Source organism: Pelodiscus sinensis, chromosome 25 (assembly GCF_049634645.1).
Source record: "Pelodiscus sinensis isolate JC-2024 chromosome 25, ASM4963464v1, whole genome shotgun sequence".
Taxonomy (NCBI): domain Eukaryota; kingdom Metazoa; phylum Chordata; order Testudines; family Trionychidae; genus Pelodiscus; species Pelodiscus sinensis.
The window spans coordinates 6109446-6127027 of NC_134735.1; the positions used below are offsets into that span (position 1 = coordinate 6109446).

Here is a 17582-nt window from a genome sequence, read left to right on the forward strand (position 1 = left end):
CCCAGTCCTTCTCCTCCAGCTGTCTCCCCAGACTTAGTCCTTCCCCAGGCTTTTATAGCCCCGCTGCAGCCCGGGCATGCTCAGTAGGGCTGTGGGGGAGGGGCCTCTGCAGCCAGGTAACCCTGGCTGGGCCCTGTAGGTTCAGTGCGGGGCCGCCTCGCCCCGTCACAATGGGGTTTACAGAGACGTCGAAATAGCGAGCCCGAAATATCAGGCTTGCTGTGAAGACGCAAGGCAGCTATTTCGGAATACTCCGGTATCCCACGATATTGTGTGGCAGTGTAGATGTACCCCCAGAGACCACTGACGAGAGAGTGAAGCCTGCGCTTCAGCAAGGCGCCAGTTGGCCTTTGGCTACAGCTGCGGGACAGAGAGACAGCTCAGTCGGGGCTGACCTCCAGAGAGGAAGGAGCTCCTGCCCAAACGCCGGAGCAGCTGCCGCCTGAGCCAAAACCACAGGCCCAGCCAACGCAACAGCTACAGTCCCCGTACCGGTCTCTGCTGCCCCACCGTCCACAGCTTGGCGCCACCCTAGCCGCCATGTCAACTGCCGCCACCACGGTTGCACCAGACACCAGACCAGCCACCGCAGCAGGATCTTCATGTACAGGGGGCACTTATGCTGGCCAGGGGGATGGGGTAGGAAGCAGCCCAGGGAAGGGAGCAGGAGGAGCCCCGGCAGGTTCGCTGCGTTTGAGAGAGAACTCCCCGCCAAGCAGTAGTGGGAACCACTCAGCACTGATAGAGCCCTGGGCTGGGGCCCAGTGGAGAGGGAGGGCCTAGGCCCTTCTACCCCCTTTTCCCAGCTCCCGGACTAAGAGCTGATCCTGAGAGACTAGGCCTCAGGGCCTGTTTGCGAGAGACTAGGCCTCGCGGCTGGCTAGGACTGAGGGTCTGATGGGGTGTGAACTGTTGGGGGAAGAATGCGGGGCTGGACACCCCGCCACAGTCTCCTAATTGCTACTTTATTTAATTCCCCTCACTGTTTTTACATATTACCTCCCAAGTGGTGTTGCAAAGATGGGGGAGATTTATTTATGGGATGAGGGGCACTAGCTAGCTTAAAGTAGCAGTGGAAGGATTTGGAACCCTCAGCTATAAGTCTTAGACTAGCAATCTAACTGCTCTGCCACCCTCCCTGCGAGCCTTAGTACATCAGGTCTCCAAACTGCACAATGGGGTTAATGATACTTTCTGCCTATTGCTTTTTTTTGGGGGGGGGGGGAGGGTTTGCTTAGCTTGCAAACTCTTTGGGGGCAGGAAAGTCTGGGAGGTGTTGCCGTGTTAGTCTGTAACTTTAAAACCGAGTCGTCCTGAGGCACCTTAGAGACTAACAAATATATATAAAGGATCATGAGCTTTCATGGGGCAAAACCCGCTTCTTCAGGTGTGGCGGAGACATCTCTTCCTTTGTGTACATTGAATGTCCAGCACATCTAGCTCCGGTTTTCATGGAAGCCGTTCAGTGCTACTGAAATACATGTAAAAATGTGGGTAGATCGTTTCCCATGAGAAATCCTACAAACAGGTGTGCCTTTCTGAACGGCAGCTTGGAAACATAGGAGGGCTCAACACAGGTGGGTTCATGAAGTGAGTGTGTGTGTGTGTGTGTGTGTGTGTGTGTGTGTGTGCAGGAGCGGCCTGAGGCGGGCTGTGGCAGCTAGTGCCCCAGGCGGAACACACGATCGACGCCTCCGCCTGCACGGCTGTCAATGGGCTGTCAATGGGGTGACATCATCATCAGGTGCCCTGTGACATCATCATCGGGCACTGTTGAAGGCGGCACCCTAGGCTACGGCCGAGTCGGCCTATAATCATGGGCCGCCCCTGTGTGTGTGTGTTTATAATGGAAAATGAAATATTTTCCTCTATAGTTTCTCAAGGACAGAATTTAAGAGAAGAGTAAATGAAAGAACAGACCAAAACACCTCCATGATTTTGCAAATTATAAAGAGAGAATTTTGCCCTGAGGGACCGATCTTCCCTGGAACTAACGTGCCAACTGTAACAGTCAAAAAAGATTCGCTGGGGCCCATGTTTATGGAGCAGAATGGTATTGCAGGTCCCCTTCAGGTGTGTATGTGTGTGATTTGCCTAGTACTCGTATTCGCTACAGCTGCTGAATTATTTATCCTCAGCCAGATCATTTTAAAAGTACTGATGGTATTTTTCATCCGTGTGGTTGGTTTATTTTTTCTTAAGGCTGCTATTGCTTGTCGGAAACCACAAGTGTCTTTTTTTTTTGCGTGCATGTGTCATTCACCTGCCTGGCTGGCTCCTTCAGGAAACCTTTTTAAATTGCAGGAGATAATGAGCAGCTTCATTTGCAGGGTTTGTTTATTTCTTTATTTTGGTGGAAGGGGCATGCCTCTATCTAGGAGGAAAATTGGGTGGTGCCTGAAATAATCCTTAACTGCATTGCTGAGAAATACCAGCGTGCCGGGAGGACGCTGCTTCAGTGATAAATATGCGACTTTCATGATTTTAATAATTAAAAATGCACTTTAAAAATTCCTTCTGTACATGCTATAGAGGGGACCGTGGCATTTTATCTTATCCTCTCATGGATCCTTAAGGTTTTATGGGCACTTTAAAGCAGAAATAAAGATCTCCCCCCTTTTTTTATAGTGGGAAAACAGATGTGGCTCGAACTGCCATCCCATTTCACATAACCGTAGTTATTTTCGCTTTTGGCTGCTGCATCTGGATCATCGTTTTACAATACGCTGCTGGGGAAGCTATAAAACAACTCACAAAGCACTGAGTCAACAAACTCAGCTACCCTGATGCTCCTTTATAGAGAAACAGACGAGGCTAGGCCCTGAGGACAGGCAGCAACAGCGCTCTCTAGAATTCACACGCATTGCCTAAACTTTCTACCCCCTTGCCTCAAACTTTTGTAGAGGAAAAAGATGACTTCATTGTTAAACTACAAAGACCCAAGCATTGATTCCCAGATATACTTCAGCAGCTTAAAGGAACTGGAAAGGCCCATAAATGGTTCTCTGAGAATACTGTCTGCAAGGAGGGACTCCCAGATGGGTACAGAAGTGGTCTACAAGTTTTATACCAGTCCTACAGCTCTTCTTGCCCAGGTAGGGATGCTCCAATGGATCAGTTGCTGGACTAAAACTCGAGAAAGCGAGCTTGAATTTCTGGTTTAGCAATTGGCTTCCTATGAGACTTTGTGCAAGCCACTTAACCCACAGTGTTACTTGGTTCCTTGTCTGTAAAATGAAGCTACTACAGGTTTAACCTCTCTGGTCTGATACCCTCAGGACCTGACAGGTACAGAACCAGAGAATTTGCTGAACCATGAGAGGACAATGTTGTCTAGCAGCATTGCCAACACATCTACTGCTTACTTGGCTCTTAGAAAACATTTAGGGGTAAATTGGAGTTAAATCGCAACACAGAGCACTGAACACCAGGACTGGTGGCTGTAAACAAACTTTATGGGACCACAGGAAACTTGGTCACACCCATGATAAGTGGACATCCAGCTAACTAAAATCACGCTGGACCATGCAGGTTGCTGGACCAGAGAGTGCCAGACTAGAGAGGTTCAGCCTGTACTTTCCTACCTAAAACCCATTAATGAGATGCTTAGAAGCTTAGGTGGTGAGGATCATGTAGGAACAGAGGGAGACTGGAGATTATTGTGGGTGGGAAGAAGAAAATAGTTAGGTAATGGAATCTCTAAATCCGAAACTGGAGATTGTTAGAATAACAAAATCCAGTGATTGAAGGGAAAAGTTTTGTTCTGTAGAGTTTTGTTCTTTTTTTAGTATGAGACTCACTGAAGAAATTTCTGAAAGAAATAAAACTGATGAAGCCGGTTTGCTTGGGAAATAGATATTTCTCATTATTGTTTTCTGGCAGAAAATGTTCCCTGTAGAAAATACATTTAAAAAGATTAGATTGGAAAAATCCGTGCTTTTGGAAGCCACTTTCATCCCAACTTGATTTTTTGTTGTTGTTGTTTTTGTTTAGGGGGGTTGTTCTTTTATTTCTAAAGTTTCTTTGAGCTCATTTGTCTCATTGGCAACTGAGGAAGTCTTACAGTATAAAGTCCCCATATTGCATGAGCTAGAAAAACAAGGGCGGGATAATGCTACTTATCTCATTGATGTGTGAGGGGGGTTTGTTGACAATGAATTGAATGGGTTTGGGCAAAAGCAAAATACCTTCATTTCCTATGAGTGGATTTACTGAGGGACTAATAATATTGGGAAGAGCCCAGAATAGGGCGTTAACTCTTCCAGTTCCAATGTTCTCTCTAGTTTTTTCCATCAATGCATGGAATAAATTTTGTTATGTGCACTGAGGCATGAACAGATGTGCACCACCAGTAGAAACATATGCTGCCAGCTGTGGGCACTTTTCTAATCAGCTGGGTGGCATTTGAATCTCTCCTTTGTAGCTGCCCAAGTGCTCAGCTTATAGGATACGCTGCCTAGTTCTAATCTACAGGAACCATCCTAGCCCTGCGTTTCTAGGGCTGGGCTCTGGACAAACAGCTTTGCCAGTGCTTCTCGGTCTTGTCATGTTCCTGGGCTCTCTCCAGAGCTCTGCCATTGCTGTTCCAGCTCTCTGCAACCCCAAACCATGGGCCACTGTGCTCTTCCACTCCCTGCTTCATTCTTTTGCACCTGGTGTTGGCGGGAGTAGGAGGGGGGGAGGAGGGAGGGTAGGAGAGGGCACCTCTGTTAAACACATGCCATGTGTGGAGAGGATGCATTGTCACTAGCGTGAAACCTAAGTCTACTTTTACGGGTGACACCAGCAAAATTCTTAGAGGCTGATGCTGGATTGATGCAACCTTACTTCCTCAGCGCTGTACGAGGTGAATCATAGTCTCATCGAATGAGAAGGGACCCAGAGAGGTTGTCAAGCCCAGTCCCCTGCACTCACAGCAGGACCAAACACAGGGGTGGGCACAATATGGCCTGTGGGCCGCATCTGGCCCACTAAGCCATTTAATCCAGCCTGTGGCCTGCTCTGGCGGGGGGACAGGGTCAAAAGACAACATGCCCCCCCCGATCCCAATTGGCCCTGGAGGGAGGGGGAGTGTATGAAGTCTCCTCCTCTCTCTCCCCCCCAAGAGTGTGTGACACTTAGAGCATTCAAAAGAGGTGGTGGCTCCCTCTAGGTGCTGCATGACCCTGGTGGGGGGCCAAAGAGTTTGTGTGCTCCCCCGCCTCCAGGCTCCACTCCCAGCTGTGATGATTGACCTGGGGGCAGGGGAGCATATGCAATGTCTCTTGCCCCCCAGGGACATGTGGCCCTGAGCAGCACATGGAGGGAAGCCATGTGGCCTGGGATGCTGCAGGATGGAGACTGCCTCAGGGACCCTGCTGGGCTGCTGGCTGGGAGCCACCTAAGGTAAGTGACTCCTGGCCAGAGCCTGTCTCCAACACCTCAGCCCCTGCCTCTTGCACTCTAGCCCCTCCCACTTCCTAACTCCCTGTCCTAAGTCACCAAATCCTCTGCACACACATCCTGCTCCAGGTCACAATTCCCTTCCAGACTCCCCGCTACATCCCTCCCCCAAGTCAAAATTCCTCCTTGAGCACGTGCGTAAGTCCCCATGACTTGAAACATTCTTCAGAAGGATATGGAAGTGCTGTCCTAAATTGGGATCTCATTTGAAGCAAAGCAGCAAAAGGCATGGTAGCACACATTGTGTATGTGTGCACTACAGTCTGTTTTAACAACTTGCCCAAGAACAAGGTCTAACTGTTTTGAAAACTTCTCTGCTGCTCAGGGTGCGTCTACACTGCACTGTCCCTCAAAATAAGATACGCAATTTGAGCTATGCAAATTGCGTATCTTATTTCACTGCTATGTCGAAATACCTTATTTCGTTGTTTGGCGCTGTCTACACAACACGCTATTCTGAAACATTCCTTACCCCTTGTAGAATGAGGTTCACAGGGATGTCGGAATAATGAGTCTGAAATAACAGGCTTGCTGTGAAGATACGGGATAGCTATTTCGGGATACTCCAGTATCCCGAAATAGCGTTGCCGTATAGCCGTAGCCTCAGTATACAGCTGTGGCAGGGAATGCAGGCAAGGCAGGAAAGGATGCTTTGTTGGGAGAGAAATCAAATATAAATCAAAGCGGTTAAACTAGAATAGAAGTGAAATTGAGGCTTCTTTTCCTGTTTATGGTGGCAGTTAGGGTTCAGACAGTGGGCTGGCAATAGAATTATAAATTGTTGTACCACAATGTCTTCGAAGAACAATGCAGATTAAACCAGCCCTAGGCAAACCTAATGAGATTAATAATAATAACCATGCCTCTCCAAGTGTGGAAGATGAGAGGGAAGTAGAGTATTATTTATGCAAAAATGGAGAGTCTGTGATGACCATTTGGGGCTGATTTTTAAAAGCTGTAATAAGGAAATGGATCGAAATGTTTCTCGAAGGGAAACATAGTGAGTGGTGCATGAAAAAAGAATGCAAGCAAATTATTATGTGCACAACTGTTGGCTTGTCTTCACTTACCCCGAGATTGACACTCTGAAGATCAATTTCCCAGGGTTTGATTGAGTGGGTCTAGTAAGGACCCACTAAATCTACTGCTGATGCTGCCTCAGTAGATCCCAGTATTCCACTGGGTTGCAAGGAGTAGAGGAAGTTGACAGGACACTGCAAAAATTTGACTTAAGGTATGTCGACACCAGCTATGTTTTCATAGCTGGAATTGCATATCTTCTGTCGACTTTCGCTGGTAGTGTAAACTTGGCTTAAGTGTAAAGGAGTTAGTTGTCAGAGGAGGAAGAACAATTCTGTTCAGTTTTTGTCAGAAGGACTTATAACCAAAGGTGGCGGGTAATGTAGGCAAGGGAAGGAGTTGCCTTCCCCAAACAGCCTATGGACTCTGCCTGGGAGGGCTGAGGAGTCTGGCTCTTTGGCTACCTGGGAGGGCTGGGGCTGCAGTGTAGCAGCCTTGCTCCCCAGCTGGCCAGGAAGGATAGGTTTCCAGGCAGGGGTTGGGCAGGACTTGGCTCCACAGGGGGAGGTTGCAGAAGGGATGGAGTCTCAGGTGGAAGGGGTGTGGCCATGGGCAGAAGAGGCAGGGCTGGGGCTTGCCGTCACCAGCTGGGCCTTCACTTGCCGCCCGTGCTCATAAACCTTAAACTGAGCCTCACAATATCTCAGGATGGTGATTCCTTTTCATTGGTCCAGATTCTCAGCTGATGTAAAGTGATTTACTGTCATGAGGCGCATCAGCTAAAGAGAATATTCATGAAATTCAGGCCAAAGACGGGCAACAGAAGCAGCACAGCCAAGGAAACGGGATGTTGAACTTTGACCCGTATAACTGATATTTTGTTCCCGGTTCTCTTACATGGCCTGTGGGTCAAATTTCCTCTCTTCTCTCTACCTCCTCCTGTTTTTTGTCTGTTTTGACTGTCAGCTCTTTTGGGCAGCCATTTTTGTCTCAATGAGTTTGTGTGAGGCATTGATCTCATTTGGGTCTATACATGCTACAAGAACAATAACTGAATTATTTACCTGATGGAAAGAATTTTAAGTTCCTGCATGGATAATTCCTCCTCCCATTTGAGGGTCTTTCTCATTCACTGCACCCTGCATTAGGGTCCCGTGGCAGTTGTGTGTCATGGGCCCTCGGTAGCTCTCTTCTAGCCCATTAATTTTGAAATGAAATGACCACATTTCTCTGGTGTGATTTTTCTCTCTCTCTCCATAGGAGAAGAAAAATCTGAATGCAGTGTAGATATTAACTGACAGGTACCTCTTTTCTGCTGTGAAGCATCAGCATGAGGCAAAAAAAAAAGAGTACTTTGTAAAAAGATAGTGTCCCAGGGGAAAAAAATAAAAGACCATTCATGCGTGAAGGAATAACTTGTGTAAATGTCTGGAGTGAGTAAAGAGAAAGGATACGGTGCAAGGGGAGAGGACCAGAGATGTATGAAGGGAGCCAAAGTGCATGTTTTCCCCCTCTAAGCATCGTGACAAGTAAAACAAAGCCCATTCTCCTCTCTTCCTCCAAGTTGGATGTGTGGTTTTTTTTTAATTTGCTAATTTATGCTATCCTAATATCACCTCAATCGTGTGCCACTTCTGGCTCTGGGTTGATATTCATGTGGTGGGGGGGTGTTAATTTTATAACGGAGGAAAGGAGCTTTTGTCTTCCTTTCAGCTGAGAAGGAATTAAAGCACAATGATGCCGGATTGCAAGTGATGCTTAACACCTCCACCTCCAGGTGCCTTCTGAAAATGAGGTCGCCTTTGTTGTTGTGTATTGGGATGTTATAGATATAGATCTTGTTGTGATAGCAACTGAATTAGGTCACTAGGGTTCAGCCTGGCCAGTGTGGGCTGGTTCTAGTTAGTTCTGTGTTATGGAATAAATGGACACTGGCAACTGCTCAGGCTCTCAGTATTTCCAGTTATTTCTTTCTAAACTGCGGAACTCCAAATGATAGAACAGCCTTATTGTTCCAATAGCACTTCAGGCCAAAAAGAGATCAGGCCCTGTTGTACTAACCGCTGTATCCCACTGGTGAGTGGATGATTGTTACAGGTCCCTGCCTGTGACAACCCCACATGGGTTTTTTCCCCCCTTAGCTCAAGTTATGGCAGCTGAGGTACCTAGTTCTGGAAGGCCTTGTGGCTAGAGTGGTGGACAGATGAGAGCCCATTTGTTTCAGTGAATCATCTTCTGTGACCGTAAAGCAATAAGGGATGCTTACAAGACATGGCTGCATATTTTTGCCATCGCCTGCTGTCTGTGCACATGCTTCCTTGGCCTTTTCTGTTTTGCTCTTCACCGTGGCTTTAACTGCAGACTAAGAAATCTGCTGCCATCTTGATCTATTGGCCACTGCAGATCCCCATACATTCAGGTCAACCTGGTCCGCTTTTGGTGAGCTTTGAGAGTGCCTTTGTACTGGTTTCACTAGCCTCCCAGTATATGAACTGCCCTTTTCTACTGTCCATAAGAATATGGCTTTGGGAGTCCCTTGTCCATATGTACGAGGTGACCAGCCCAGAAAAGTTGAGCATATAAAAGTAGACATTCATGCGACGTCCCCTCGCGCCATGAGAGCCAGCGGGGGCAGTGGCAGCCCTGGCAGCAGCAAGGAGGCGGCCAAAGCCCCAAGCCTGGTGTGCAGAGACGAGTTTGCCAGCTCCCAAGCCTGGCCTTCTGTGTGAGTGGAGCTGCTGCTGCCGCAGCACCCGCAAGCACCAGGTATCCTCTTGTTTGAAAGTTCAAATATGGTCCCCCTCTTGGCCGGGACCTGCGGGGAACCTTCTCACTTCTCAGTCTCTGCTTTTAGGAAACATGGATCCAGATTGTTCCCTGTGGAGCAGCCTCTTGGCACTCCGGCCTGGATTAGAGGGCTCCTCTGGTGGTGGGGTAAATGGCTGCTGTACTCCTTCTTTTGTGGCTCCAGAGAGTGTGGCGGTTAAAATGGCGGTAGGGCTGAAACTTCTACATGCCAAGACCCAACCCCGTGACTTTGTGAAGTCTTATATCAGCTCTCTAATCATATATCAACCCCCAAGCCATCGAGTTCCCATCCTTGGTGTATTTTAATGATAGTGGCGCTATTAAAACAAATCAGCTTCGCTTTGCAAGTAATATTATACAGGTGATTAGTATATATATGGCCTTTATTTGCAAGCAGTTTGCATATCTGTTACCTCGCTACCGCTGTCTTCTCACTAGATGCACAGAGGAAAACAGTAATATTGCCAAAAGCTATCGTCACTTTTTGCAGTTATTCCCTCTTGTTTCTTCCACTTTTGAATTATAATATCTTTTATTACAGCCCATCAATCAGATTTCATCATGTACAGATCCTATTACTGATAATGTGGCTTTCCCATAAAGGAAAAGAAAAAAAATATAGAAAAGGGAAGAGAATTGATTCGGGAGGGGGCAGGGGAGAGTCAAGCAAGTTTGTTTGTCCAAAACTTGAGAGGAACAACAGACTATTTCGCCGTCTGCAAGTGCTGTCTAGACATTTTTAAAGACAGATGATTAAAAATTATTTCATCTCCTTGGGTTGCTTTCATAAATACCAGTTTGCCTCCAATTCAGCAGCTATTTGATATACATGCTAAAACAGGATGTTTTGTATCATTATAATGCAATCTGAGAACACCATGTCATCTTCTCTGTGCTGCCTACAAAGTTGGGGATGTATCATAGAGCTGCATATAAACGAAAGCTGGATTAAATTGTTCAGTTGTGTATTACAAGGCCAGAAATGCAATAAATGAATTTTGTAAAGTGTTGTTTAAACTGAGTGATTAACTGGCTAGCTAAGGAAATATACCAGTGCAGGAAACACTGTAAATTCAAAGCAGTTAATAACCTTCTGCAGGCATCTGGTGTGAGGCAATTTAGCACACTGTACATTTTGAAGTACAAGGAAAGCAAATAGCTCATGTCAGAGAAGGGGGAAAACCAGAAATGTTTATGGAATAGAAAATGAGATGCAGAGAAATCATGATTCATGTGCGCAAGGAAATTATCTTTGCCTTGTTTGCGTCACATTAATGTGATTGTTCTACACACAAAAGGAAGAAACGAAAGTCTTGATTCTGTGAGCCGTTCCATTCAACATCAACATAAATGTGTCTTAAAAAAATTTCCCATGAAAAAAACCTGGCATTTTTCAAAGTGTTTTTTCAAAAATCTCAAATAGTTTTCAATTTTTAATACAAAACCCAAACTATATTTTTCTGATTTTGATTTTCATTGAAAAACTGGAAAATTTAGACCAAATTGAAATGTTCATAGTGGCCAAAAAGCCATGTATCTTGGAAAAACTTTGTAGGCAAAAAACAATTTCAACTAGCTTTACTCTCTAGTTTCCAGGCCAGATTCATAGAATCCTAGGGTTGGAAGAGACCACCCAGAGGCAACCCCAACAAAATCATCCCAGTAGGACTTAAAAACCTCTAGGGCTGGAGACTCCAAGGGAACCCATTCCAGTGCTTCCCCATCCTCCTAGGGAAATAGTTTTTCCTCCTATCCAACCTAGACCACTTCCGCTGCAGTTTGAGACCATTGCTCCTCATTCTGCCATGTGTCACTACTGAGAACAGCCTCTCTCTATCTTCTTTGGAACCTCCCTTCAGGGAGTTGAAGGCTGCTATCAATTCCCCCTCACTCTTCTCTTCTGCAGACTGAATAAGCCCAAATCCCTCAGTCTCTCCCCATAGGTCATGTGCTCCAGCCCTCTCATCATTTTTGTTGCCCTCTGCTGGACCCTCTCCAATGCGTCCACATCCTTTTTGTAGTGGGGGGCCCAGAACTGGACACAATTCTCCAGATGTGGCCTCACCAGTGCAGAATTCATCCGTGTGTTATCCCAGTTATAAACCCATTTAACTCCATTGATTTCAAAAGCAATGCAGTGGCGAATTAGGCCCACTGTTTACCAAATGTCATATGATAGAATTCACTGAGTCTTTTTCCCTGAGTTTAGGCCTGTACACTGGGGGGCGGGAGTGCGAACTCCCCCTCCCGCCCGGTCCTTCATGGTCCACCATGAGGCTGATTCCGGCTGGTCTGGGAAAGGCAGGGGTGGCGCATTGCCCCAGCCTCCCTCCCTGTGCTCCCACCGGCCAGAGGAAAGCAGAGGCCGTGAATTGCCCCAGACTCCCCCCACCCGCAGTTGTAACACACACACCTCTTGGGCGTGGTACATTGTCCCATCTAAGGGCACTGAGACCACTGAGGCCCTGATCTACACGAGGACTTTATTTCGAAATAACCATATTTAGGACAAATTTATCAGCAGGGCTCGACAAACCGCGGTGAAATCCACTCGCCAGCCCTGCACCGCGCATGTGCCAGACCGGCACTGCTCATGTGCGCACCGCCGGTGAACGGGGTGACTGGCTGAAATCTACTTGCCCTGGGCGAGTAGATACACAGATTTGTCAAATCCAGTTTATCAGCGGTGTGTTCACACTACCAAGCTCGTTATTTTGAAACAACGGGCTGCTTAATTGGAAATCTGGACTGCTGCTTTTCATCGGGAGTAACGCTAATTCCAAAATAGTTATTTTGATAGTGGTCGTGTGGGCGCGCTGGTGCTGCTATTTCGAAATAACGACTCCCCAGAGTCATTTGAATGAATTACTCCCCAGTGCTTCCTGGGACTCTAAGTCCACGGTAGCACGTCCACAGTAATGGAGCCTGCCTCTGACTAATTTCGAGGCTTCTCCATCGCGTGGACACACTAATTCAATTTTGTTAAATTGGGAGTTATTAAGTCAAATTTAGTAATTTCAAAATAATTTCCTAGTGCAGATATAGCCACAGAGAAAGAACAATGAAACTGCTCTTCAGCCTTAGCTAATAGGCTGCTGCCTTTTAGCTCACATAGCAGAGACTCATACACCAAGTTCCAAAGGTCCCAAGTTTGATTCTGTCCACAGATGATGGGGATCTATTGGCATTACACAGACACTCTCCCTGGCTGAGGTAAGAGCTCTTAGCACTCAGTGTATGGGGTTTAGCGGAGATGTGTCCCTACATCAGGGGTAGGGAACATTTTTTGAGTCAGAGGCCACCAAGCCACAGACAAATCAGTCGGGCTACACACACACATGAGAAACAAAAAAAAACACCCCTCACCACTCCGGGCTCCTCAGTGCTGGGTGGAGCCCCAAGCATCAGGGGCCAGATCCAGGCAAGTTGGGGGCTGCATCCGGCCCCCGGGATTTAGGTTCTGCACCCGTGCCCTACAGCTATTCTCTGCTTCCCACTCATCCTGCAGCCTTGTCTACACTAGAAAAGTTTTACTGGGATAGTTAAACCAGTATAATTGTACCAGCAAACCCCCTTAGGGAGGATGCCACTTCTAGCAGAAAAAGAGTTCTTTTGTTGCATAGCTTCTACCAGTTCCCTGCTCAGAATAAGCTACATTGGCCAAAGCACTATTTTGCTGGTATAACTGCATCTCTACTAGAGCTTTTGCCACCTCAGCTTGTTGGTTTGGGGTATGATGTTTTTTACCCACCTAACCAATGTAGCAATATTTGCTGGTGTCAGCCAGGCAGGTATAACTCTTGGGCTGTGTCTAGACTGGCAAGTTTTTCCGCAAAATCATCTGATTTTGCGGAAAAACTTGCCAGCTGTCTACACTGGCCGCTTGAATTTCCGGAAAAGCACTGACAATCTCCTGTAAAATCATCAGTGCTTTTCCGGAAATACTATGCTGCTCCCGTTTGGGCAAAAGTCTTTTTCTGAAAGACTTTTGCGCGAAAGGGGCCAGTGTAGACAGCATAGTATTGTTTTCCGCAAAAAAGCCCCGATCGCAAAAATGGCGATTGGGGCTTTTTGGCGGAAAACCGCGTCTAGATTGACCACGGATGCTTTTCCACAAAAAGTGCTTTTGCAGAAAAGCATCCTGCTAATTTAGACGTGCTTTTCCGAAAATACTTTTAACGGAAAACTTTTCCGTTAAAAGCATTTTCGGAAATTCATGCCAGTGTAGATGTAGCCTTGCAGGGCAGGAAGAGCGATATGGGTATAAGGCACCATTAAAGCAATGCAACTGTGCTCACGCAATTGGTTAAAATCAGTCTTCTCACCGATATACCGGTATAACTTTCATGCATAGACTAGGCCTATGCTTTGTGTGCAATATTGCTAGATACATACCCTGTGATACACTGTTCATATCACTTGGCAGCTGAGAGAATTTTATGTAGCTTTCCCCTTTTTTCTAAGCATTTAGGGGTAAATTCATCCCTGTGCAGAAAGACAGCCTTTGCATCCTTCAAGCTGTGCTCTTTGAGGAATGGGACTTACATGTTTTCTAGGGCGTCTGCCAGTTCTTTTTCCAGGCTTAAATTCACCCTTGCTGAATAAATTCCTGTCTCTGGAATTCTTACATTGTACAGATCGCTTGGGTAAGCTCTTTACACTGACATTCACAGAGGAGGTGAGTCTATGACTTCACCAGCTTTTAACTCCAGTTGTAGCCTCTCATGACTTTAACTCTGGGGGGTCCTTGGTTTAGTCACTGGCATGTTGGCTCTGAAGGCAGCTGTCAAACTTGTCATAGTACTTGCTTTGTGCATTGCTTGTAGCTTCATAAAATATTGCATCCTACCCGTGCTGTGGCTTCAGATAAAATGTTATGCTTCACCTGTTTGGGGAGCTGTTTAAAACATCTTCCCTATGTTTTTATGCTCAGATTTTCCCCCCTTTGTCCACAGGAGCCCAGCATCCTTCAATTAAAGGGAGATATTTGTGTTTTGTTTTGTTTTAAAGAAGTATGTCAAAAATAATTAGTTTCCTGGAGATTAAAGGAAACTGCTCACTTCCTGAAAGTTCCACCATGTTGCATTCTACACAAACCATCCACAAGAGACTAGAGCATGAACGTGCAGCATTGTGTGTCACCAATTTTAACAGGGATGGATGCCGAAAAGGGATGGGAGTGTTTTGTTTGTTTGTTTTGTGTTTAGAAGCCCAAAAAGGTGATTGAATATTTTGCTTGTACTTTGTAGCAGCCACGGGCATTTTGTTGCTGGAATGCTTCCACTCATTAGGGTTGTACTGTCTGCTTGACAACATGGCTGATGTACATCTCTTCACCTCAGAGATATCTGGATGGAGTCTGTTCTCAGTCCTGCCAGTGTAAACCCAGAGTAACTCAGACTATGTCTACACTATAGGGGTTTTTGGGGATACCGGAATGCGTCTGCCCTTCCACTTTTTTTTTTGAGGAAGAGCAGATGTGCTCTTTCAGAAGCCCTGTCTTCCTCCTCCCCCCCCCCCCCCCCCCCAAGGAGGAAGAAGGGTTCTTCCAAAAGAGGAGGTTTTTCCAAAATTTGGTCCAGTGTAGATGGGCCAAATTTTGGAAAAGCCTCTTCCGAAAAAACTATCGGAAAAAGGTATGCGGATTGCGGGGTGCAATTTATGTACCCTTTTCCGATACATAAGTGTAGTGTAGACATAGCCTCATACCCGGAAAAACCCTGTAGTGTAGACATACCCTCACACTCTGCAAAGGTTGTATTCTTCCCATTTCAACACGTACTCCCCTGCTACACTACAAACCAAAATCCAATAAAAGGACGGTGAGGCTGTAAACACCTGATCTGTGAAAAGGAAGTGAAACTAAACAGGGAATGTTAATTGCGCTGTCTGATTAGGACCAAGTGCAAACAGTAAAACAAGCCCCGCCAGTGGTGAAATATATTATGCTTTCAGTTTGGTGAACCTTCAGGGTGGATGAATTTTTATTGTGTACGACATCCCTTTGACGTTATTGTTTGTGAAAAGTTCTCTCTTTCCAGCAGAAAACTGAGAATGTATTTTGTTGGGACTAGAGAAGTATTGCCTCTCCCTCCCCCCGCCTCCCCCGTTCAGCATGTGGCACAGATAAACACACAACTAAGTAAAAGGGAGTGCTTTCATTCAACATTTCTTCACGAGGATTCTAACACAGAGGGAAGCTGACAAGTGAGGTTTTTGAACATTGATTCAGTGGCGTGGGCTGGTGTTCATACATTTTTCAGCGACATTAAGGTCAGTGAGCATTCATCCTGACACACAGTGTCATCCTGACATGGCAGTTGCAGATTTGCTACTCAGGCTGTTTCATTTCCTCCAAAATTGTGTATCAACTTAGCTCCCCCAGTCCTTCCCTGTGGGGCGACTCACAGCTGCTCCTAAAAGGGCTTAAATCGTGTAAACGTCCAATGGCAAAGCCTGTCATGAATAATCCACAGGGTTGTCCCATTAACAAGACACTGTATTTCACAGGGAAGACCCCTCTTTCTAAATTACAGACTATGTGGAACATTTAGAAAACACGGTGCAGAGGCTGTTTAATAACAGATTCCTGCCACGCTGGGCTAATAGAGAGCTAATGCAAGGAAAAGACCACCTCATTAATACTATTCCGGTGCCTGTGAGCTGTATATACAGAAGGCATATGTTTCCATGGAAGTCATCGAGCAGGATAGAAATATCCTAGAGTGGCAACTCCAAGTACGATATAACGGGTGAAGATGTCTCTGTCGGAAGCAGAAGGAACTAGGTTTTTTCTTCAAGGAAGCAATAGGAACAACTAGTTTTGGGGACAAAGTGTAAGAAAGGCAAACACCCAGGAAGTGAGGAAAGCTGGGACTGCAAATAGTTAGCCAACTCCCACCTGAGTCTATAGTAATGAGACAACTTCTCAATTGGTTTGAACCAGAAATCAGTAAATCTATGCTCATTTATACCAGCTGAAACTGTTCCAGTGAGTATACACATCATCTATCTTGATGTGGGTACCAGATCCGCTTCCATCCAGCTGCCTTTTTGAATGTGAAATGGACACCTGTCTGAGTTACGACCACCTCCACTTACGACCATCCGCACTTCCGAACAGCACAGTTGCCATGTAACTCTATGGGATCCGAGTTACAAACACTTCAAGTTACGGACCGTAACTTGTTCGTAACTCGGGGAGCGGCTGTATTTTGTTCATACCTTGCACAATCAATCTGTGGAACTCCTTGCCGAAGAGTGTTGAAAAGGCCAATCCTATAACAGAGTTTAAAAGGGAACTAGATAAGTTCTTGGAGGATAAGTCCATCATGGGCTATTAGCCAGGATGGGCAGGAATGGTGTCCCTAGCCTGTTTGCCAATGGATGATGGGATGGATTACTCGATGATTACTTGTATTGTTCATTCCCACTGAAGCACCTGGCATTGGCAGCTGTCGGAAGACAGGACACTCAGCTATATGGATCTTTGGTCTGATCCAGTATAGCTGTTCTTATGTACGTATAAGCAGGGGCTGAATTACTGCATGCTATCAGCCAGCTAAAAGGAGAGAACTGCCCTGGGGGTGGGTGTGCTCACTCCAATTGTTTAGTTCTGCAAGATAATTAACTGTTAACTGTTGATATGTAAATACAGCTCATGCCAGGAGGGGGAAGGAATCCGAGGTGTGGCTATGTAAATCCAATTCAGCGAGGGCTGATGGAGGATCAGTGTTGGAAATGGAATGTGATGTATTGTAACTAATTTGGGGCTGTTGTGGGGGTCACTAATCATGCTGCCCCTAAATGTGACACCAGTGCTTGCAGGAGAGACGCCATCGTTGTAAGAGGTCTCAGAGGAACAAGCCTCCCCCATGCCAGAGTTGAGTGAACTGAGTTGGGGGGAGGAGGGGAAGGGCTTGAGGCAGCCTGCTTCATGCCTGCCAGGTGTGAGCTGTAAGACTGGCTCAACCTACCCCTTTCCCCCTGGTTTTAAGGACAGACCTAAAGCAGACTTCATGAAGGCTACATCTACACTGGTGGGTTCTTGTGCAACAACCTGCAGAGTGTCCACACTGCCCACCCTTTCTTGCACAAGAAGATTTGCAGTACGGCATGGTAAGAGAGGGTTTCTTGCACAAGAGCTACACTCTTTTCTTACAAGTGTAAGCTCGCTTGTGCAACAGCTCTCGTGCAAGAGGGCAATGTGAACGCGCTGCAGGGCTTGCTTGCACAAGAAAGCCCTATGGCTAATATGGCCATTGGAGCTTTCTTGCGCAAGAGAGCGTCCACACTGCCATGGGCGCTCTTGT

General features: G+C 46.5%; 1 long non-coding RNA gene across 4 annotated transcripts in view; it reads left to right on the top strand.

The window, feature by feature from the left end:
* The first annotated feature begins 1786 nt into the window (after positions 1-1786).
* LOC112546261 (uncharacterized) overlaps positions 1787-17582 on the top strand; it is a 130432-nt gene continuing 114636 nt past the window's right edge. For 2 of the 4 annotated variants that reach the window (XR_012897593.1, XR_012897594.1), the window contains exons 1-2: positions 1787-2073; positions 2629-3095. This is a non-coding gene — a long non-coding RNA (uncharacterized LOC112546261). The remainder of the gene's footprint in view (positions 2074-2628; positions 3096-17582) is intronic. The other 2 variants (XR_012897596.1, XR_012897595.1) reach the window with 2 other exon arrangements.